This window comes from Populus nigra, chromosome 15, assembly GCF_951802175.1.
Source record: "Populus nigra chromosome 15, ddPopNigr1.1, whole genome shotgun sequence".
In the NCBI taxonomy this organism is placed as follows: domain Eukaryota; kingdom Viridiplantae; phylum Streptophyta; class Magnoliopsida; order Malpighiales; family Salicaceae; genus Populus; species Populus nigra.
In genome coordinates this window covers 6,511,942-6,537,555 of record NC_084866.1, presented here as the reverse complement: position 1 = coordinate 6,537,555, position 25,614 = coordinate 6,511,942, and the positions used below count along the sequence as shown (strand labels likewise).

General features: G+C 37.5%; 1 pseudogene; it reads left to right on the top strand.

Moving 5' to 3' along the window:
• LOC133674687 (uncharacterized) overlaps positions 1-25,614 on the top strand; it is a 186,535-nt pseudogene that overhangs the window by 159,113 nt on the left and 1,808 nt on the right.

The following is a 25,614-nucleotide window of genomic DNA, read 5'->3' as shown; positions in this document are numbered from 1 at the left end:
GGCTGTGTTTGTTTTCCGGAAAGTGGTTTCCGGGAAACCACTTTCCAAACTTTCATGTGTTTATTTGCCATTGAAAAAGTTGGTCAACGGAAAACACTTTCCAGTCAAAGGAAAATTTGGCTTGGTTTTCAGGAAAGTGTTTTCCTGAAAAATTTGGACGGAAAACACTTTCCGGAAGTTGTGAAAAATTTAGAAATATCATTATTTGCTCAAATTTGATCTTCAAACTTTTGATTGCTATATATAATTTGTTTTGAATATTTATTTTTCAATTTCATCTCTTAAAATTTAATTTTTATATTAATTTTGGTCCTTATTTTTATAATTGCTATTTGCTTTTTCCTTATCATTTTTTTATTGAAATTTTTTATCTATCAAATTTGATCCTCATTCTTTTGATTTTTACTTATTTTATTTGAAATAATTTATGAAATGTTAATTATTATTATTTTAATTTCTTCACCTTTCATTTTTTTTTAATTTTTTAGATTTGATCTCTATTATTTTGATTATTATTTATTTTATTTGAGATAATTTATGAAATTATATTTTTTTTTCAATTTCATTCTCATTCAACTTTTTAATTTGTAAGATTTTTTTCTTATTATTTTAATAAACTTGAAAAAATAAAACATTAATAAGTTATTTTCCAACTCATTTTCCATAACATAACCAAACACTAAAAAGTGTTTTCCAACTTATTTTTCATTACACTACCAAACATCGGAAAATACTTTTCTGGAATTCACTTTCTCGGAATTCACTTTCCTAGGAATTTACTTTCCAAAAGGAAACTACTTTCCTGCAAACAAACGGGGCCTTAAAGGGACCGGTTGTTTTACCATACCATATATTTGCAGAAACCAGGTCATTACAACTAATATTTGCGCAATACTTTGAATAACATTTTCGTGCCCCAAAACATTCATGTAAAAAAATTATAAGTAATTTGTTTGACTTGATAGGATCATACACATGATCCATGACACAAAAGAGCAAGGCAATGTTACCAATTTTCCCAGATTCAAAAACAAAAACAAAAACAAAAAATATAAGTTAATGGGGGTTCGACACTTAAGAATATAAATTCCGAGTTAAAGTCTGGCTAGCCTTAATGATCAGGTCACTTAAACTGAAAATTTCCAATTCTTACCAGATATCCTGCTACAAGGTTAATGGTTAATTTGAGATTTGGTCGTTGCATGAATTAATTATTCAGAATTATTTAGTACTGTTGACCATTTCTTGACAATCTATAGTGTTTAATCTCAATTGTTATATATATATATATATATATATATATATATATATATATATATATATATATATATATATATAGGGGTAGAAACAATTGAGATCTAGAACTAATAATTGGCAAAAGTGTATTACAATATAAATTTTCTGAAACCTTAATTTGTGGGGACTCATCAGATTTCTAGCGCATCGAGAGTTCCTATTAATAGTGTCTAGGATATACTATCAATTTCTATGACTGTCTTTCGGTAACACAACTGAGAAAAACATGAGCTAGAAATGAAATAATTATCTGACTGTAAGATTTTATATATGTAAAGAATAACGGGAATTTCAATAGAAAGAGGTCAATTATTTAGTTTCTCTTTTAATTTAATTACGAGCCTACGCTAATTGTAATTTAAGTACTGGTATTATTGTCATACGTTTTAAGAGATTTCGAATTTGAACATCTTAATAATAAAAAATAAAAACCACTAGTGATATTTTTTCTTCTTCGAAACATGTCTCTCAAACCATATTGAGAGGACCATTTACATGTTTATATATTTTAGTATATTAATTGTTCTCTCTCAACCGTGTGTGTGTAGAAAGTGTTTGAGATTGTTGTAATATTATAGTTAAAATATTTTTTGCTTAAAATTATATTAATTTTTTTTATATTAATACATCAAAATAATATAAAAATATTTTAAAAATTAATTTTAAATAAAAAAAATAAATTTTAAAAAATACAATTTCAACCATGTTATAATAAAACTCGGGAATGAAACGTTACAGTTACGGCTAAAGGGGGGTTTATGACAACCAAAAGTTTGATGAACTTTTCATTTAAATCCGAAAATTTTGAAACGTTCTAAAACTACTATTGAGTTTAACAATTTTTCTTCAAAATCTATTGCAATAGCCCCGTTAGGGGGGGAAAGCTGCCATGTTTATAGCTTATTTAAAATATAGACTATATATTTAAACTATTTTGTAGACTTGCTATTGTCATTTATCTTGGAATTAGACTTGAGGGTGTCTTCCCTACAACTTTAAAAAATATTGTATTCAATTTTTTTTTCAGAATAAAAAAACTCATTCATGCTATATATTGCTTTACAGGTTCTCAAAGCTTAAATTATGTGGAAGTTTCGTGAGTTTTCTCTAATTAATTAGGCACGATTCTAATCCTCCAACCCAAAAAAGCATGAAAATACCCAAACAAGCCAGATTTACGCATGCCATTTAATGTACAAGACAGAGCACTGGCAGAGATAGGATATAGATTTAAAGGAGACAAAAAGAGAAAACATTTGGATTGGTAAGAGTAATTGAATAAATGTATGTGGTTAGGGTTGTATGGGGAGGCATCAAAAGATAATATTAATGCTTTATGTGGACTATCTGTCTACCTCTCTCTCTGTCTCTCTCTCTCTTCTTGTGTCATGCTATTGTATTATAATATTGGAGAGCAGCTAATCAGGGTTACACCCACATTTATTCCCTGCGTGAGGCAAGTCTCTTTCTGGTTCTATATAAAGGACTAACATGCCACCACTTAATCTCATCAAAGCAAACACAGCAAGGTTCCAGTTCTTTATGGAAAAGTTAGGGTCATAGCATAATAGGGTTTTGTTATTTTTTCTGGTGCGAGAGGCTACAAGGGTTGAGTCTGATGCTTAAAGATTCGAGGGTTTTAAGGGTAAGTGAGGTGACAGAAGAGAGTGAGCACACAGGGTACTTTCTTGCATGACGTTCATGCTTGAAGCTTTGCGTGCCCACCCTCTATCTGTCACCCCATCACCATAAGGCTCTTCCCCTTTCCTTGCCTGTCCTGCGTACTTATGTTGTGTGTGAATGAATTCTTAGTGTTTGAATATAATTTAATTGCGTTATTTTGTTGCATATATAAATATATATCAAGGAAATTAAGCATCACAGGTGTGCACGGGCTCTCATTTAGGCTGTTTCGTTCCATGGACTATTTGAAGATTCATGTTTTTATTTTTGCACTGCTAGTGCTAGCTTCATTCATCAGTGGTCAAACATACAATTCCTTGAAACTTTTGTAGTTATAAGGTCGAAATTAATAAATTGTCATTTTATTTCACTTTGATGCATAAAAGTAGAATCTTGGCCTTAAATCTTGATTGCAATTAACACTTGAAAGTAACTAATAATGATATTAATTTTACTTCTTTTTTTTCTCTCTCTCAGCTGATACTGGCATTAGTGCCCATTTGAATCCGAATGAAATATAGGTTAGCTTATGCTTGAAAACATGTGGTGGAGACCTAAGTTAAGAGTTCATCCTTTAATTAACCAGTCAATTTGGGATCCTTAATTCTTCTGCAGTTAATAAGCACCTACCAACATTTCTGTCAGTTGGATATTATATGTAGATTTGATTGTTCATCATGCTTTTGATGGCACATAAATGATCAACTACTGATCTCTATACATGCATGTTCTTTGTTTATATTGATGAATCAATCTTATTGTCCTGTAAGGAAATAGATAATCATGGGCAATATTCTAGTTCTACAGGAAAGTTTGACCAGTCACTTGATGTTTCATGAAACAGAAGCCGAAAACCCCACTGGAAATATACATATCTAGGTTTTATAGTAAGATATTCCAGCTCATGAAGTACTGTGCAGAATATATAATAAGGTATAATGTGGCGTCAGGTTCAAGGGAAGCAAATCTTATTAATGAAGGCTAAAGACACTAAAATATGACAATGATAGTATATAGCACGTAGTTAAAGTAAAATGCTACTAATTAATAGATTCAACTTGTGCAACAATTAATATAGTTAGAAGGGCTCATGATCAGAATTTAGCATCTCTTAACTTAATTTCTTTTTTTTGGTAAGTTGACGTATGTATTAAAAGATACACTGTAGCTGTACACTCAATTTACAAGAAAAATTGACGAAACTCTTGCCATGCCAAGAGACAGTGGCCCATTGAATCCATTCATCCCAGCCTTTTGTCATTCTTGGAATGTCGCATCTGTCACAAACATCTCACCAGATCGCTTTAGTATAGGAGCATTCAAAGAACAAGTGGTTGTGATACTCATTATTGCAGAGACAGAGTGAGCATTTATTGGGACCATGTATACCAAACCGATGAAGTTTATCTTGAGTTGTGAGTTTTTGTTGGACAGCCATTCATAGAAGAAATGAATGTCTTGGAACAGCATTCTTGAACCACACAATGTCATGCCATTCAACCATCTGACGATGACGTCTTAGTTGTTCCCAAGCTACTTTGACCGAGAATTTGTGATTTGGCGAATCCATCCAAACTATCTCATCCTTTTGCCCCATTTTAGGATTAGAATTGGAAGGAATAGCTTCTATAATGGGGTGCCAGCCAGTAGCTTGGCTGGTAGGAGTTTTTCATTCTGAGTTATGAATTAGCACATTCACTTTCGCGTTCTTGGTCATACCTGAATCATAGATGAATCTTTCCCCGTAGGAATCCGCGAATGGGCTGTGAGGATGCCAATTGTCAAACCATAGAGAGGTTGTCATTCCATCTCTTATGATGTACTTCATCTTCGGCCATGCTAAGGATCTGAGTTTTAGAATCTTTCCCCAAGCCCAAGAGCAATTCTATGGCGTCTTGATTGTCCAGAAATTCCTACCTCGCAACAGATTGGATCTGATCCAAGTAGACCATATTGAGCCATCTGAGTCATTGCACAAGTTCCAAATGTGTTTCAACAAAGCAATCTTGTTCCATTCTATTCCTAGCCCCCCCTCCTTTTTTGGAAGACATACATGATCCTAAGCCACTTTAGCCCCAGTAGTTCTCATATCTGAACCTGACCAAAGAAAGGATTTCATAATTTGCTCCACATTTTTAATTACTTGCCCAGGTAAGAGAAAGAGAGATGCCTAATAGACCTGTATGGAAAATAAGACTGAATTAATCAGTTGTACCCGTCCTGCATACGAGAGAGTTCTACAAGTCCAATGTCGAACTTTAGAGGTGATTCGATCCACGAGGCCCTTACAATAAACAGCCTTTCTAGACGAGAGAAGAGGTACTCCCAAATATTTCATAAGGAGCTCCCCCTCTCTAAACCCAAGAATATGAATAATTTGTTCCATCTCCAGCATTTAACACACCGCTCAAGAAGATGTCACTTTTGTTTGGATTTGGATACAGACCTGATAGATCTTGAAACTTTGTGAGCACAGTTCTGATCATACGAATTGAGTTTACATCCCCGTTGCTAAAAATTATCAAGTCGTCAGCAAAACAAAGATGAGAAATTTTGTCCTTTTTGCATCTCCAGTGGAACTTGAATTCTTGGTTGGCACTCATCTTGCAGAATAGCCCCGAAAGGATTTCCATACATAGGACAAACAAATATGGGGACAATGGATCCCCTTGTCTCAGCCCTCTTCCCCCTTGAAAGTAACCTGCAAGCTCACCATTGACGTTGATAGAGAATTGACATGATGTAACACAAACCATGATCGAATCAATGACTGTTATAGGTAATCCCATTTTTATTAACATAGCGTCAACGAAATCCCACCGCACCGAGTCATAAGCCTTCATCAGATCAACTTTCATAGCACAACGAGCAGGTCCCGTAGATTTATGATAGCCTTTCATTAGTTCCTGAGACAAAAGAATGTTATCACTGATTCTCCTTCCTGAGATAAAACAGTTTGATATGGACCAATTAAGGATGGCAAAACAACTTTGATTCTCCCAGCTAGAATCTTAGCGATGCATTTGTACACTGTATTGCAGCAAGATATAGGATGAAAATCTGTCAACCTTGTAGGATTAGCAACTTTAGAAATAAGGGAAATGGATGTAGCATTCATTTCTTTAAGCATTCTACGAGTCTGACAGAAGGATCTAACAGCGTTGATTACATCTTCCCCAACTATGTGCTACATTCTTTTAAAGAAACCTGCGTTAAAGCCATTCGGACTAGGGGCTTTGTTGTTCTTCAAACTAAACATAGCATGCTTAATCTCCTCCCCTGTTACATCTTGTGCGAGTAGATGTTGTTGCGTTGAAGACAGTTTCAAGTTAATTGCCGATTCCATCACTTCCTCGTTCAGAACCCTAGGCATCTGATCCACTCCTAAGACACGATAGAAGTATGCAACTACTTCTGATTTGACTGCCTCGTGTCCTTCAACAACCTCTCCATCCTCCCTTGTAAGTGATAGAAGCTTATTTCTATTATGTCTTCCATTTACTGATTTGTGAAAGTAGCTACTATTCTGATCCCCCAAGCTAAGCCATTGTATCCTTGCCTTCTGTTTGAAAAAAATCTCTTCAGCCCTGACAGTAGAAGCGTATTTACGAACAGCATCCTTTTCTCGCATGCACAAAATTGGATTCTCATGCGCTGTATGCAGAGCCTGTTGAGCCTTATCCATTTTGCTTTTTGCATCTTTAACTCTATCTGAAATGTTGAAGAAGTGATCCATATTGAAAAGTTTCAATTCCTGCTTTAGCTTTCTTAGTTTGCAACACAACTGATACATTGGACAACCCCCCGAATTCTGATCCCATACCTTCTTCACCAAGGGCATGAACTCGTCATGATCCATCCACATATCTAAGAATTTGAATGGTTTCTTTATGTTCTGATCATTACCAATAACCTTTACCACCATAGGAGAATGGTCTGACATACCCAAAGGCAAAAATCTCGCTTCCGATAATGGGAAGTTCATATTCCACTTCTTATTGACAAGCACTCTATCTAGTTTCCGCATAATCAGATTCTCAGGACATTGGTTCGACCAAGTATAATGCATACCTGAATACCGAAGATCATCTACTTTCGCTTCTCGGATACATGTATCCAATCTGTCCATATTACCAGCCCACGTAGTAGACCCTTCTCACCTGTCCGACTGGTTGCAGATAGCATTAAAGTCACACATAAGAATCCACAGGGTTGAATCCCATCCATCACTACGACTCACTATATCAGACCATAATGCCTCACGTAAGGAAGCATTATTGTCTCCATAAATAATTGAAGTATTGAAACTGATATTGGTAGCTAATATAGTGACAGAAACATGAATGGGTCTGACAGTCCGAAAACATCCATCTTCACCGTATCAGCATTCCAACAAACCCAAATACGACCACAACAAGAGAAATCATAATTATACAAGAAGGACCAAGAACGCAGAAGAAGTTGAGAAACATTATCTTTATTCTTGTCTTTAACTCGAGTTTCAATTAGACCAAAAAGAGCTATCCTCTCTTGATGGATGAGCCGACGCAATTCTGAATGCTTTATAGGATCATTCAAACCTCTAATATTCCAACATCCAATAATCATAGGAAAATAGAGAGGAGTACAAACAACAACACAAAGATTACCTTGACGTGCCTCCTGGAGAGGAGCCAGATTTCTTATTCTTCTTTGAAGAGGCTTTTGAACCCCTTTTCTTTTTCTCTAGAGAGTCTCTAGCCTTAATAGCTAACTGACTAACAGTTTCCTTTTCGGTGGAATTCAAGGTTTGAGGGGTTGTCAGGATCATTGACGTTAACTCCTTATCGGTTTGTTCCCCATCTGTATCACCTCTCATTGCGTCCATATCTTGATCTAAAGCATTACTTGCAGCCCTGTGCTCCTGTTTCATGTCTTCTCGTAAACTCTTCAAGACAAGAGGAGAGGAAGGATTTTCATCTTCATGACAAGCAGAATTGCGCACATCTGATGCCGCATGATCATTCATATTACAATCAGACATATGTATACCAGATGTTGAACAACCATTCTCATTACAATTACCCACTTGAGATGCCAAGGGAGCATTCTCCCCACTCACAGAACCCTTGTTTCGTTTACCAACTACCTGCCACTGAAACTGATTCTGCTTGTTATCCGCAGAATTAGAGTTCATAGCTCCTAGATTCCTCGTACCATCTGCCACTACTTTAAGATTATCAATGTTATTAGTAGCACATAGCGTTGTGGTGTGTCCAAAGACATTGCAATTACTGCACTTCAACGGTATCCATTCGTACTCAGCTGAAATTGTTATGAATAACCTATTTGGACAGCGAAGATCATATTCCTTAACCAACATCTTCGAAGCATCTATCTCAACGCAAACTCTTGCGTAACTAAGCCTTTTACGCAACAATGTAGTATGATCCGCATGAAGGGGGACTCCAATAGCACTCGCTACACATCTCAACCCCTTAATAGTCCAATACTCGAGATGGACATTTACAGCCTAACCCATACCAGAACTCTAGCCAAATCATCTTTCAAAAATTGCATGTTCGATGCCAACGTTTAAGCACCAAAGGCCTATTTGCCATGTGCCATGGGGCTCTTTCCAGCACATTAGTGGCATGATCGACAGAATCAAAAGTGAAGATGAAAAAACCATTATCCGAAGACAAAACTTCAGATAGACCGTAGGAGCCCCATATTCTTTTGGCAATAGAATTAACCACGGGATACGGTAATTTCTGCCCCACAAAATGACCAACTAGGGTGGATTTTCAAAATTCGCAGCCATCTTCAAACACATCAAGTGGAGGAGCTACTGTCACACGACCATCAGTCATAGTAGGGGGAGCAAAGTGCAGATTACGGACTGAACTAATGCCAAGGGTCTTGCTACCCTCATTGTCATCAACATCAGAACCCTTCAAAGCATTTAAAAAATTCAATTTGGGTCTAGGTTTTAGCTGTTCTTGTTGATGAGACCCTACCTTCACCTCATCAACTTTAGAACCCAACACATGGTTCATTTCTGGAACAACATTAGAAGCTTGGACAGTAGAGTGTTTCTTTATGCTAACATCAGAATCAGCTTGAAACTGAGAAATCCTCATCCTATGGCTATTCAACATATCTTGCAATTCTAATCTTAATGTATGTCCAGACTTAACTTGATTGTGTTGTTCAATGTTAGAGCTAACCATTGGAACATTTTCCACAGAAGAACATAGAGATATTATGGTAGCATACAAATACTACAGAGAACAAAATTCTAAGAAGATAAACTGAGTCCAAGAAGCAACCTAAGCTCAGAAATAACAGCAACCTAACTCATAAACAACAAGATGCAGATTAGTTCATGAAGGAAGAAGAGAATTACAGAATTACGAGGCCAATATCTCCCAGCACACTGATTGTAACAATGATCCGTTCGGTCAAGATGTAGAGTAGGTTCCGAAGAACAACATACTCAAAAATGGTAACGATCCAACGGTGAACAAATGAGATCAAGCTACGACAAACCACTCTGAAACTAGCAAGAAAAATGAAACTTTTTCCAAAGAACTGTGATTTAATCTTCACATATGGCAAAGGCTTTCATGTCTAGGACAACCATAAGAGAAATCATGAAGAAAAACCATTCACTATGCTGCAACTTCACCACTTCTCAATAGTTACAGAACTGAAAATGCAGAATAGTAGAAATATTGCGAGAACAATATCTCTTACCTCGTTGATTGGATAACAGATCCGTTCGGTCAATGTTGAGAGAAGGTTGGAAGGAACAACATAGTTAGAAATGAGAACGGTGGACGGAGTAAATGTAGCTCCGACAGCACCACTCTCTCTCTCTCTCTCTCTCTCTCTCTCTCTCTCTCTCTCTCTCTCTCTCTCTCTCTCTCTCTCTCTCTCTCTCTCTCTCTCTCTCTCTCTCTCTCTCTCTCTCTCTCTCTCTCTCTCTCTCTCTCTCTCTCTCTCTCTCTCTCTCTCTCTCTCTCTCATGGTATTTGATTGTTTTTTCATATAAAAACGATTTAGAAATATATATAAAATATAATTTTAAACAAAAAATATTAAATTAAAAAAAATGATGTTCCAAACGCTACCTTAATTAGAAAAACCTTCGGGGTACACGAACCCATCACCTTATCAGATGCTAAGGGTTTATTTGAAAATACGATGCAAAACACGTTTCTTTAAATTTTAAAATTTTTTTACTAAAAATTATATTTTTATATTTTCAGATTATTTTAATATATTAATATAAAATATAATTTTAAAAAAATAAAAAATATTATTTTAATATATTTTTAAATAAAAAACATTTTAAATTACAATCACCACCATAATTTTAGCTACCGCAATTTTAACCGGCCTCGACTCTCTTTCTCTCCTAGCATCATCAACATCATGTATCAACCTGCATTATCTATTGAGACTTGAACAGTAAACATAGCAGTGAAAAATACTAATGAAATCACAAAATTATCATTGATCACTTCAGATTGCATGAACTAAAATGAAGCGAATGGAGTGCCAGAGATTGAATGTGGTTATCCATGGAGGAAACTTGGTGTCGAATAGCAAGCGAAGGATCAACAGCAGAAAATAAAGGAGCGGTTATTCCCTACCGCTACCTCCTGCATTTGCCTCTGAATTCTCTCCGAATCTACCCGAAGTAACTCTGGTTCCTTTTTCAACCACTAATAATAACATAATCTCAGTTAGCATTCCCAAATAGCTTTCTCAATACTTGTGGAGGCGATCGAGAGTGAAGGAGAAGAAGACTCGTAACCGTCGATGACGTCTCTTGTCCGTTTTCTGTTATCTCCATTAGAAGATGAATTTAGGGTTTTGAACTTTTTTACAAAGGAAATTGCAGATCTGTTGAACTACACTTGTTTACCACAAAGCTCATCGAAAAGTCCGCTTTTTTCTTCTTCTTTTTTTTTTTTTTATCTAGAATAGGGAGGGAGGAAACTGGTGTTTGGGTTCCGATCACTGCTGACAGATCTAAATTGTTAAGGCCACGGCGCTGGGTCACTCATTGTGATTGTATGCTATTGCTCGTCGTTTGATCTAGCGGGATCCGCATCCGCGTATCCTTATCTTTCAAAGATTAAACGGCTAAAAGTCCATTTAAGGTGAATAATGGGATGGGCAAAATTATAAATAAGATTTTTTATATTTAAGAAACATTTTTTTTTATTTTTTATATATACGTGTGGATAATTAGAGTTTTAGACAATCTTCATTTTATATTTGGATATTTTATGAAGTAGAGATAATTTTTATTCTATAAAGTATAATTAACAAATATATCATACCTATTCTTGGAGCTTTTTGTTAAGTGGCAGGTTGTCACTCAAGTGACTCTTAACTTAAATCCACTTTGAAAGAGGTTATATATTTTGTTTTAAATATTTCACAAATAAAAAAAATATTTTATAGGTAAGGGAGGAAAATAATTGATGTGCATTATGGGAATTATACTCCATCTTGTAAAGCTAAATCTAATATACAAGAGGATTCAGATGGTTCAATGACAAGAGCGAAAGCGAAACAACTGCAAAGAGCCTTGACGAGTCAAATTGGAATAATTGAAGCTGCATCGGAGTTAAAAATTAACAATCAGTTTGAAATTGGTTCAAGGATGTTTATTTGCCTACAATTAGAACTTGGAGATGGGAAAAGCTCTTAATGGTTCTTTTGATGCCGAGCTACTTGAATTTGGGTTGATATGCAAATAAGTGAAGGAATTGATGCTGTTTATGGTCAGAACAGCAAATGAATTTGAACCCGAATTTGAAATCATCCATTGCATGTGAAAACAAGACTAATTTAGGTGGATTTCATGTTCAGAACGTGCTCTTTCTAGATTGTCCAACCATGACTGTATTGGACTTTTGTGTAAGAAGATATGATTGTTTTAAATTTGGTATGTTTATGTTAGAAAGATCAAAAAACATGTGCTAGTCAATTTGTCTAGGTTATTTTGTCAAAGTCTGTTTTTTGGGCTTGACTTCTGCCATGTTGTTGTTTTAAATTTGGTCTGTTTATGTTAGAAAGGTCAAAAAACGTGTGCTAGTTAATTTGTCTAGGTTATTTTGTCAAAGTCTGTTTTTTGGGCTTGACTTCTGCCATGTTGAATTGTTCCTAACTTTGGAGAGATGTTCCACTTATAAATATAGCATCAAAATATGTAATAAAGCACTTTTTGGCCAAGATTTGAAACTTAATTCACAGAATAAGAGTTGTTCTTCCAGATTAATTTTGTGAAGAACCCTACCTGACTTATCACTCTTCAATCACAAAGAGTGTGGCGTCGAAATCCTATATTGATCTTTGTGGCGTCCAGATCAGACTTCAGACACAAAAAGTGTGGCGTCGAAATTCAGAAGGTTGAAAAGGTGTTCGAATGGTATGAATATTTTGAAGAAAGGAAGTGCAAGGTGGCAGCACTTGAGTTTACGGATTATGCTCTTTTGTGGTGGGAAAATTTAAAAATTCAGAGGAGAAGGGATGGGGAAGAGGAGATTACAACGTGGGCAACTATGAAAAGAGTGATGAAGAAGAGATTTGTTCCTGATTACTATAAACAAGAGCTATACATCAGACTTCAGACTCTGCGACAAGGATCTTTGAGCGTGAAAAAGTTTGAGTTGCTGCTGATTCGATGTGAATTGATGGAACCCCAAGAGCAAACAATAGCTAGATTTCTTGGAGGGTTGAGGAAGGATATAGCTAATGTTGTTGAACTACAGCCGTACATCTTCCTTGAGGAAGTTATAAAGCTTGCAACTCAAGTAGAGAGGCAGCAGAAACGAGGAGGTGTCCGAACTAGTGTAACTACATCAAGCACAAATAGGCTGTTTCTACACCTACACGAACATGGAGCACACCTAAACGAGATGAGAAGGTGGAGTTTACTAAAGGGAATACCAGTTCTGATTCTTTGAAGGGCAAGGAGAAGGTGACAGAACCTCAACATTCTAGGAGGTCTCGGGACATCAAGTGCTTTAAGTGCTTAGGACATGGGCACATTGCTTCGGAATGTCCAAATAAAAAGGTGATGATTTTGCATGGAGAGCTGATTAGTGGAGATGAGGTTGAAACTGAAGATGAAGATGAGGGACATGTGGCTGAACAAGAAGAGGATTTTAAACCAGTGAAGGGAGATTTGTTGGTTGTACAACGGGTTCTGAATGCACAAATTGACATTAGTGATGAGCAACGCGAGAACATCTTTCATACTCGATGTCAGATTCGAGATAAGGTGTGTGGAATGATCATTGACAATGGAAGTTGCACTAATGTTGCGTCAACTACCTTGGTGGAGAAATTGGGTTTAACTACCCTTCCGCGTCCCAAGCCATACAGTTTGCGATGGCTGAATGAGAATGGGGAGATTCGGGTGACAAAGCAAGTCCGTGTACCTTTTTCCATTAAAACCTATCATGACGAGGTTTTGTGTGACGTTGCGCCAATGTCAGCTAGCCATTTGTTGCTGGGTCGTCCATGGTAGTTTGATAAGGATATGACCTACAATGGACGAAAGAACAGTTATTCTTTTATGCTGAATGGAAAGAAGGTGAACTTGTTACCATTGAGTTCTCAACAGGTTAGGGAGGATCAGATACGAAGCCAACAAAAGGAGGTGAAATCACGTAAGGGGTTGTTGTTAGCCAAAAAAGGAGACATCAAACAAGCATTAGCTTCGGCAAGGGTTGTTTTTATGTCTCTTAGCATGGCAAGAGTTTCGTCAATTTTTCTCGTAAACTAAGTTTTGCAGCTACAGTGTATCATGTATGGCAAGAACGGAATGCAAGGATCTTTGCTGGAATGTCTAGAACTTCGAATTTGGTCTTTAATCAAATCGAATGTATCATTCGTGATAAGCTTGATTTGATGAGGAATGTCGTACCAACAAATGAAAACAAAAGGATCCAACGAGCTTGGAGGGTGAATACCATAGATTCTTAATTTGTTTGTTAGCTGGTTGTATTGGTTTCCCTAACGAATCTAGTGAGGTTTCAGTGTTATGTTTCTTTTATCATTGTAAATCTGGGGTATGCCCCTTATAATGTTTGTATCTTCTTATTTTAATACATACGTGAACTTACCCAAAAAAATTACTACAAGTAGAAGGATTGGACTTACCAATACAAATTAAGGAATTGCTTGAAGAATTTAAAGATGTGTTTCCAGATAAATTACCTAAAGGGTTACCACCTATTCGTGGAATTGAGCATCAAATTGATTTGGTGTCGGGAGCTTCACTTTTTTTTTTTTGGTAAGTTGACGTATGTATTAAAAGAAGAAGATACAAACATTATAAGGGGCATACCCTAGATTTACAATGATAACAGAGACATAAAACAACATATGGCTACAGGCTAGCCACCGACCATAAAACTGAAACCTCACTAGATTCGATTCCTAACAGACCAGCATACATATGTAATCCAGAGGAAGCAAAAGAGATTCAAAAGCAGGTTGGTGAGCTCTTAGAGAAGGGCTATGTGTGAGAATCACTTAGTCCATGTTCTGTACCTACTTTGCTTTTACCGAAGAAAGATGGTACCGTGAGGATGTGTATGGACAGCTGCGCTATCAACAAAATAACAGTTAAGTATCGATTTCCTATACCCAGGCTTGGTGATTTGCTTGATGAGTTGCATGGTACTGCATTGTTTTCTAAAGTCGATTTGATGAGTGGTTATCATCAAATTAGAATGAAAGAAGGAGATGAATGGAAAACAGCATTTAAAACTAAACAGGGGTCATATGAATGGATGGTAATGTCGTTTGGGTTATCTAATGCGCCTAGTACATTTATGATGCTGATGAATCATGTTTTAAGGAAGTATATTGGGCTGTTTGTTGTAGTATATTTTGACGATATCCTGGTGTATAGCAAGACCTTTGATGATCATGTAAAGCATCTTAGAGTTGTGTTTGAAACTTTACGAGATTCTAAGTTGTATGGGAAACTCACAAAGTGTTACTTCTGTAAAGAAAGTGTCGTGTTTCTTGGATATATTATCTCTAGCAGGGGAGTTAAGGTTGATGAGGAGAAAATTGAGGCAATTTGGGACTGGCCAAAACCTGCTAGTATTGCTGATGTAAGGAGTTTCCATGGTCTAGCTTCTTTCTATAAGCGATTTGTGAAAGACTTCAGCTCTATTGTTGCTCCTATGACATAATGCTTGAAAAAAGGGGACGACTTTAGATGGAGTGAAGATGCCCAGAAAGCTTTTGAGCTAATTAAGGAAAAGTTGTGTACTGCTCTAGTTTTAGCACTGCCAAACTTTGCTAAAACATTCGAAATAGAGTGCGAAGCTTCCGGAGTTGGAATTGGGGCTGTCTTGCTGCAAGAAAAGAGGCCGATTGCATTCTTCAGTGAAAAGTTAAATGGAGCTCGTTTGAACTACTCTATTTACGACAAGGAGTTCTATGCTTTGATTTGGGCTCTAGAGGTATGGCAGCACTACTTGTTGCCTAAAGAATTTGTTATACATAGTGATCATGAATCCTTGAAGTATCTTAAGGGGCAAAGCAAGCTGAATCGCAGACATGCTAAATGGGTGGAGTTATGGAGTCATTTCCTTATGTCATAAAAGTACAAGAAAGGGCAAGTTAATGTGGTTGTTGATGCTCTTTCTAGGAGGTTTGCACTGATCTCTATGTTGAATGCAAAGCTGATGGGTTTTGAACAAGTGAAGGAACAGTATGCTAATGATTCCTACTTTGCTAATGTGGTTGTCGAATGTGCAAAGGGAGCTTGTGATGGGTTCCTTATGCATGAAGGTTACTTGTTCAAAATGGGCAGAATGTGTATTCCTTCAGGATCGTAATGGGAGGTGCTTGTGCGAGAGGCTCATGGTGGTGGACTTAGTGGTCATTTTGGGGAGAAGAAGACTTATGAGCTGCTGAGAGAACATTTTTTTTTGCCTAGCATGTTACGGGATGTGCACAAGGTGATTGAGAGATGTGCTATTTGCAAGAAAGCTAAGGGTAAAGAGAATGCATATGGACTGTATATGCCATTGCCTATTCCAGAGCAACCATGGATGGATGTTAGCATGGACTTTGTACTTAGGTTACCAAGAACACAACATGGGGCTACAAAATTTTCACCATTTGAGGTTGTGTATGGCTTTAATCCTTGTGTTTCTATTGATCTTGTTCATATTCCAATTGATGAGAGGACATCTATGGATGGAATTAGAAAGACATAATTGATGAAGAAACTACATGAGCAGGTTCGATTACATATTCAGGAGAAAACGAAAAAGTATGCTAAACAAGCTAACAAGGGGCGGAAGTTTGAACCTGGAGATCTTGTTTGGATTCATATTAGCAAGGGCAGATTCCCAAGCAAATGTAAGTCCAAGTTGATGCCGAGAGCTGATGGTCCATTTCGGATTATAGAGAAGGTGAATGACAATGCGTATAAGGTAGATCTTCCTGGTGATTACAACGTATCAGCTACTTTTAATGTGAAAGACTTGACTCCATACTTGGATGACGATGACGATTCTGATTTGAGGACAAATCATTTTCAACCCGGGGCTGATGATGTGCATTATGGGAATTATAATCCATCTTGTAAAGCTAAATCTAATATGCAAGAGGATTCAGATGGTCCAATGACAAGAGCGAGAGCGAAACAACTGCAAAGGGCCTTGACAAGTCAAATTGGAATAATTGAAGCTGCATCGGAGTTAAAAATTAACAATCAGTTTGAAATTGGTTCAAGGATGTTTATTTGCCTACAATTGGAACTTTTTTTTTTTTTTTTTTTTTTTTTTTGGTAAGTTGACGTATGTATTAAAAGAAGAAGATACAAACATTATAAGGGGCATACCCCAGATTTACAATGATAACAGAAACATAAAACAACAGATGGCTACAAGCTAGCCACCGACCATAACACTGAAACCTCACTGGATTCGTTAGGGAAACCAATACAACCAGCTAACTAACAAATTAAGAATCTATGGTATTCACCCTCCAAGCTCGTTGGATCCTTTTGTTTTCATTTGTTGGTGCGACATTCCTCATGAAATCAAGCTTATCACGAATGATACATTCGATTTGATTAAAGACCAAATTCGAAGTTCTAGACATTCCAGCAAAGATCCTTGCATTCCGTTCTTGCCATACATGATACACTGTAGTTGCAAAACTCAGTTTACGAGAAAAATTGACGAAACTCTTGCCATGCCAAGAGACAGTGGCCCATCGAATCCATTCATCCCAGCCTTTTGTCATTCTTGGAATGTCGCATCTGTCACAAACATCCCACCAGATCGCTTTAGTATAGGAGCATTCAAAGAACAAGTGGTTGTGATCCTCATTGTTGCGGAGACAGAGCGAGCATCTATTGGGACCATGTATACCAAACCGATGAAGTTTATCTTGAGTTGTGAGTTTCTGTTGGACAGCCATCCATAGAAGAAATGAATGTCTTGGAACAGCATTCTTGAACCACACAATGTCATGCCATTCAACCATCTGACGATGACGTCTTAGTTGTTCCCAAGCTACTTTGATCGAGAATCTGTGATTTGGTGAATCCAACCAAACTATCTCATCCTTTTGCCCAATTTTAGGATTAGAATTGGAAGGAATAGCTTCTATAATGGGGTGCCAGCCAATAGCTTGGGTGGTAGGAGTTTTCCATTCTGAGTTATGAATTAGCACATTCACCTTCGCGTTCTTGGCCATACCTGAATCATAGATGAATCTTTCCCCGTAAGAATCCGCGAGTGGGCTGTGAGGATGCCAATTGTCAAACCATAGAGAGGTTGTCATTCCATCTCCTATGATGTACTTCATCTTCGGCCATGCTAAGGATCTGAGCTTTAGAATCTTTCCCCAAGCCCAAGAGCAATTCTGTGGTGTCTTGATTGTCCAGAAATTCCTACCTCGCAACAGATTGGATCTGATCCAAGTAGACCATATTGAGCCATCTGAGTCATTGCACAGGTTCCAAATGTGTTTCAACAAAGCAATCTTGTTCCATTCTGTTATCCGTTTTATTCCTAGCCCCCCCTCCTTTTTTGGAAGACATACCTGATCCCAAGCCACTTTAGCCCCAGTAGTTCTCATATCTGAACCTGACCAAAGAAAGGATTTCATAATTTGCTCCACATTTTTAATTACTTGCCCAGGTAAGAGAAAGAGAGATGCCCAATAGACTTGTATGGAAAATAAGACTGAATTAATCAGTTGTACCCGTCCTACATACGAGAGTGTTCGACAAGTCCAATGTCGAACTTTAGAGGTGATTCGATCCACGAGGCCCTTACAATAAACAGCCTTTAGTCTGGATGAGAGAAGAGGTACTCCCAAATATTTCATAGGGAGCTCCCCCTCTCTAAACCCAAGAATATGAATAATTTGCTCCTTCTCAGCATTTAACACACCGCTCAAGAAGATGTCACTTTTGTTTGGATTTGGATATAGACCTGATAGGTCTTGAAACTTTGTGAGCACCGTTCTGATCATACGAATTGACTTTACATCCCCGTTGCTAAAAATCATCAAGTCGTCAGCAAAACAAAGATGAGAAATTTTGTCCTTCTTGCATCTCCAGTGGAACTTGAATTCTTGGTTGGCACTCATCTTGCAGAATAGCCCCGAAAGGATTTCCATACATAGGACAAACAAATATGGCGACAATGGATCCCCTTGTCTCAGCCCTCTTCCCCCTTGAAAGTAACCTGCAAGCTCACCATTGACGTTGATAGAGAATTGACATGATGTAACACAAACCATGATCCAATCAATGACTGTTCTAGGGAATCCCATTTTTGTTAACATAGCGTCAACGAAATCCCACCGCACCGAGTCATAAGCCTTCATCAGATCAACTTTCATAGCACAACGAGCAGGTCCCGTAGATTTATGATAGCCTTTCATTAGTTCCTGAGACAAAAGAATGTTATCACTGATTCTCCGTCCTGAGATAAAAGCAGTCTGATATGGACCAACTAAGGATGGCAAAACAACTTTGATTCTCCCAGCTAGAATCTTAGCGATGCATTTGTACACTGTATTGCAGCAAGATATAGGACGAAAATCTGTCAACCTTGTAGGATTAGCAACTTTAGGAATAAGGGAAATGGATGTAGCATTCATTTCTTTAAGCATTCTACGAGTCTGAAAGAAGGATCTAACAGCGTTGATTACATCTTCCCCAACTATGTGCCACATTCTTTTGAAGAAACCTGCGTTAAAGCCATCCGGACCAGGGGCTTTGTTGTTCTTCAAACTAAACATAGCATGCTTAATCTCCTCCCTTGTTACATCTTGTGCGAGTAGATGCTGTTGCGTTGAAGACAGTTTCAAGTTAATTGCCGAGTCCATCACTTCCTCGTTCAGAACCCTAGGCATCTGATCCACTCCTAACACACGATGGAAGTATGCAATTACTTCTGATTTGACTGCCTCGTGTCCTTCGACAACCTCTCCATCCTCCCTTGTAAGTGATAGAAGCTTATTTCTATTTTGTCTTCCATTTACTGATTTGTGAAAGTAGCTAGTATTCTGATCCCCCAAGCTAAGCCATTGTATCCTTGCCTTCTGTTTGAAAAAACTCTCTTCAGCCCTGACGGTAGAAGCGTATAGACGAACAGCATCCCTTTCTCGCATGCGCAAAATTGGATTCTCATGCGCTGTATGCAGAGCCTGTTGAGCCTTATCCATTTCGTTTTTTGCATCTTTAACTCTATCTGAAATGTTAGAGAAGTGAGCCATATTGAAAAGTTTCAATTCCTGCTTTAGCTTTCTTAATTTGCAACACAGCTGATACATTGGACAACCCCCCGAATTCTGATCCCATACCTTCTTCACCAAGGGCATGAACTCGTCATGATCCATCCACATATCGAAGAATCTGAATGGTTTCTTTATGTTCTGATCATTGCCAATAACCTTTACCACCATAGGAGAATGGTCTGAAATACCCGAAGGCAAAAATCTCGCTTCCGATAATGGAAAGTTCAGATTCCACTTCTCATTAACAAGTACTCTATCTAGTTTCCGCATGATCAGATTCTCAGGACATTGGTTCGACCAAGTATAATGCATTCCTGAATACCGAAGATCATCTACTTTCGCTTCTCGAATACATGTATCCAATCTGTCCATGGTACCAGCCCACGTAGTAGACCCTCCTAACCTGTCCGACTGGTTGCGGATAGCATTAAAGTCACCCATAAGAATCCACGGGGTTGACTCCCATCCATCACTACGACTCACTATATCAGCCCATAATGCCTCACGTAAGGAAGCATTGTTGTCTCCATAAATAATTGAAGTATTGAAACTGATTTTGGTAGCTAATATAGTGACAGAAACATGAATAGCCTGGTCTGACTTTCCAACAACATCCACCTTCACCGTATCAGCATTCCAACAAACCCAAATACGACCACGACAAGAGAAATCATAATTATACAAGAAGGACCAAGAACGCAGAAGAAGTTTAGAAACATTATCTTTATTCTTGTCTTTAACTCGAGTTTCAACCAAACCAAAAAAAGCTATCCTCTCTTGATGGATGAGTCTACGCAATTCTGAATGCTTTATAGGATCATTCAAACCTCTAATATTCCAACATCCAATAATCATAGGAAAATAGAGAGGAGTACAAACAACAACACAAAGATTACCTTGACGTGCCTCCTGGAGAGGAGCCAGATTTCTGATTCTTCTTTGAAGAGGCTTTTGAACCCCTTTTCTTTTTCTCTTGAGAGTCTCTAGCCTTAATAGCTAACTGATTAACAGTTTCCCTTTCGGTGGAATTCAGGGTTTGAGGGGTTGTCATGATATCGGTTGGTTCCCCATCTGTATCACCTCCCATTGCGTCCATATCTTGATCTAAAGCAGTACTTGCAGCCCCTTGCTCCTGTTTCATGTCTTCTCGTAAACTCTTCAAGACAAGAGGAGAGGAAGGATTTTCATCTTCATGACAACCAGCATTGCACACATCTGATGTCGCATGATCATTCATATTACAATCAGGCATATGTATACCAGATGTTGAACAACCATTCTCATCACAATTACCCACTTTAGATGCCAAGGGAGCATTCTCCCCACTCACAGAACCCTTGTTTCGTTTACCAACTACCTGCCACTGAAACTGATTCGGCTTGTTATCCGCAGATTTAGAGTTCATAGCTCCTAGATTCCTCTTACCCTCTGCCACCACTTTAAGATTATCAATGTTATTAGTAGCACATAGCGTTGTGGTGTGTCCAAAGACATTGCAATTACTGCACTTCGACGGTATCCATTCGTATTCAGCTGAAATTGTTATGAATAACCCATTTGGACAGCGAAGATCATATTCCTTAACCAACGTCTTCGAAGCATCTATCTCAACGCAAACTCTTGCGTAACTAAGCCTTTTACGCAACAATGTCGTATGATCCGCATGAAGGGGGACTCCAATAGCACTCGCTACACAGCTCAGCCCCTTAATAGTCCAATACTCGAGAGGGACATTATACAGCTTAACCCATACCGGAACTCTTGCCAAATCATCTTTCAAAAATTGCATGTTCGGTTGCCAACGTTTAAGCACCAAAGGCCTGTTTGCCATGTGCCATGGGGCTCTTTCCAGCACATTAATGGCATGATCAACCGAATCAAAGGTGAAGATGAAGAAGCCATTATCCGAAGACAAAACTTCTGATAGACCGTAGGAGCTCCATATTCTTTTGGCAATAGAATTAACCACGGGATACGGTAATTTCTGCCCCACAAAATGACCAACTAGGGTGGATTTCCAAAATTCACAGCCATCTTCAAACACATCAAGAGGAGGAGCTACTGTCACACGACCATCAGTCATAGTAGGGGGAGCAAAGTGCAGATTACGGACTGAACTAATGCCAAGGGTCTTGCTACCCTCATTGTCATCAACACCAGAACCCTTCAAAGCATTTAAAAAATTCAATTTGGGTCTAGGTTTTAGTTGTTCTTGTTGATGAGACCCTACCTTCACCTCATCAACTTTAGAACCCAACACATGGTTCATTTCTGGAACAACATTAAAAGCTTGGGCAGTAGAGTGTTTCTCTATACTAGCATCAGAATCAGCTTGAAACTGAGAAATCCTCATCCCATGGCTATTCAACATATCCTGCAGTTCTAATCTTAATGTATGCCCAGACTTAACTTGATTATGTTGTTCAATGTGAGAGCTAACCATTGGAACATTTTCCACAGAAGAACATAGAGACATTATGGTAGCATACAAATATTAGAGAGAGCAAAATTCTAATAAGATAAACTGAGTCCAAGATTGGAACTTGGAGATGGGAAAAGCTCTTAATGGTTCTTTTGATGCTGGGCTACTTGAATTTGGGTTGATATGTAAATAAGTGAAGGAATTGATGTTGTTTATGGTTAGAACAACAAATGAATTTGAACCCGAATTTGAAATCATCCATTGCATGTGAAAACAAGACTAATTTAGGTGGATTTCAAGTTCAGAACGTGCTCTTTCTAGATTGTCCAACCATGACTGCATTGGACTTTTGTGTAAGATGATATGGTTGTTTTAAATTTGGTCTGTTTTTGTTAGAAAGGTCAAAAAATGTGTGCTAGTCAATTTGTCTAGGTTATTTTATCAAATTCTGTTTTTTAGGCTTGACTTATGCTATGTTGTTGTTTTAAATTTGGTTTGTTTATGTTAGAAAGGTCAAAAAACGTGTGCTAGTTAATTTGTTTAGGTTATTTTGTCAAAGTCTGTTTTTTGGGCTTGACTTCTGCCATGTTGAATTTTTCCTAACTTTGGAGGGATGTTCCACTTATAAATATAGTATCAGAATATGTAATAAAGCACTTTTTGGCCAAGATTTGAAACTTAATTCACAGAATTAAGAGTTGTTCTTCCAGATTGATTTTGTGAAGAACCCTACCTGACTTATCACTCTTCGATCACAAAGAGTGTGGCGTCGAAATCCTAGATTGATCTTTGTGGTGTCCAGATCGACTTATCAAAGTATCATTCTAATCTATCCTCCATCTTATTTACCTTGAAATCACTATAATCCAGCCTAAACACCAAAAGAAAGACAACACAACACAACCAGACCCATCATTCATCCATTTTCATCAGATTCATTGTTGTCGATTTTCGAATCATTCACGGCACATCAATAATGTGTTGCAATGATGGGATAATGATGGTGGTGACAATGACTGAGTGATGATGTAATGTTAGTGGGATTGTAGAGGTAATAAAAGTGGTGTTGAAGTTACGAGTCAATTTTGGTTGTTGAAATAATTGAATAATATTATTATTGATTATTGTTATTGTAAACCATTTTTGATATTGTGACCTAAAGAAGAAATAATATTTATTTTCCAAACCTAAAAACTGATTTTTTAGGTAAAAAGAATTTTTTTAAGAAAAAACAAATAAGTTACCAAATCAAAAATTGAGATTTTCATCAAGATTAGCTAAAACAATCATTTTCAGGTCAAAACCGAGTTTGTTGGGTCAAAATTGATCGAAATCAATATGTCAGGGTCAAAACCAATTTTTACAGTTGTCATGACGTGTATGACCTCGAATGGCAGAGTTGTCTCCTGGAAACCAGTGGTATTTGGATTTAATCATAAAGTTATGATTATAGAGTTCAGAAGTCATCACCTAATATTATGGTTACTATAAAACCTAATAGTCTGCAGGAGTTTGAGTAAGATGATTAGTTGTGCAGGGAAAAGATACACCATCTTTAGTGCACCAAACTTAGGGTAAGTTGCATTGATGATTGATTGTTTTTCTAGGTTATATTTCTATTCATTGGTTTTATCTAAAGTTAAGGCAGATCTACCTTTGTGAGGAAGTCTCTATTTTATTGGGTTAAATCTTAATCGTTTTACGTCTCAAATTTAGCATCACATTTATTTTCTATTTTCTACCTTTAAAATGTAAGTTCATACCCCCAAATATAAAATTCTACAGCTAAATCCTAACATTCTGAATATTAAACAAAATAATTGTTATAAGATTTTTGATATTTTGGTCAAATCCTAATAAATGATCATAAACTAGTTACAATATCTATTTTGTGTTTGTTAAAACATGATTAAAAAAAATACAATTTGGTTTTAGAAAATATGCATGGAAATTTTTAGAATTTGACCGTATGTAATTAAAATATTTTATCTTTTTCTCCTTTTTTCTCCAAGTTCCACTGGAGATGCAAGAAAGACAAAATTTCTCATCTTTGTTTTGCTGATGACTTGATGATTTTTAGCAACGGGGATGTAAAGTCAATTCGTATGATCAGAACGGTGCTCACAAAGTTTCAAGACCTATCAGGTCTGTATCCAAATCCAAACAAAAGTGACATCTTCTTGAGCGGTGTGTTAAATGCTGAGAAGGAGCAAATTATTCATATTCTTGGGTTTAGAGAGGGGGAGCTCCCTATGAAATATTTGGGAGTACCTCTTCTCTCATCCAGACTAAAGGCTGTTTATTGTAAGGGCCTCGTGGATCGAATCACCTCTAAAGTTCGACATTGAACTTGTCGAACACTCTCGTATGCAGGACGGGTACAACTGATTAATTCAGTCTTATTTTCCATACAAGTCTATTGGGCATCTCTCTTTCTCTTACCTGGGCAAGTAATTAAAAATGTGGAGCAAATTATGAAATCCTTTCTTTGGTCAGGTTCAGATATGAGAACTACTGGGGCTAAAGTGGCTTGGGATCAGGTATCTCTTTCAAAAAAGGAGGGGGGCTAGGAATAAAACGGATAACAGAATGGAACAAGATTGCTTTGTTGAAACACATTTGGAACCTGTGCAATGACTCAGATGGCTCAATATGGTCTACTTGGATTAGATCCAATCTGTTGCGAGGTAGGAATTTCTGGACAATCAAGACACCACAGAATTGCTATTGGGCTTGGGGAAAGATTCTAAAGCTGAGATCCTTAGCATGGCCGAAGATGAAGTACATCATAGGAGATGGAATGACAACCTATGATTCACAGCCCACTCGCGGATTCTTACGGGGAAAGATTCATCTATGATTCAGGTATGGCCAAGAACGCGAAGGTGAATGTGCTAATTCATAACTCAGAATGGAAAACTCCTACCACCCAAGCTAGTGGCTGGCACCCCATTATGGAAGCTATTCCTTCCAATTCTAATCCTAAAATGGGGCAAAAGGATGAGATAGTTTGGTTGGATTCACCAAATCACAGATTCTCGATCAAAGTAGCTTGGGAACAACTAAGATGTCATCGTCAGATGGTTGAATGGCATGACATTGTGTGGTTCAAGAATGCTGTTCCAAGACATTCATTTCTTCTATGGATGGCTGTCCAACAGAAACTCACAACTCAAGATAAACTTCATCGGTTTGGTATACATGGTCCCAATAGATGCTCCCTCTGTCTCCGCAACAATAAGGATCACAACCACTTGTTCTTTGAATGCTCCTATACTAAAGCGATCTGGTGGGATGTTTGTGACAGATGCGACATTCCAAGAATGACAAAAGGCTGGGATGAATGGATTCGATGGGCCACTGTCTCTTGGCATGGCAAGAGTTTCGTCAATTTTTCTCGTAAACTGAGTTTTGCA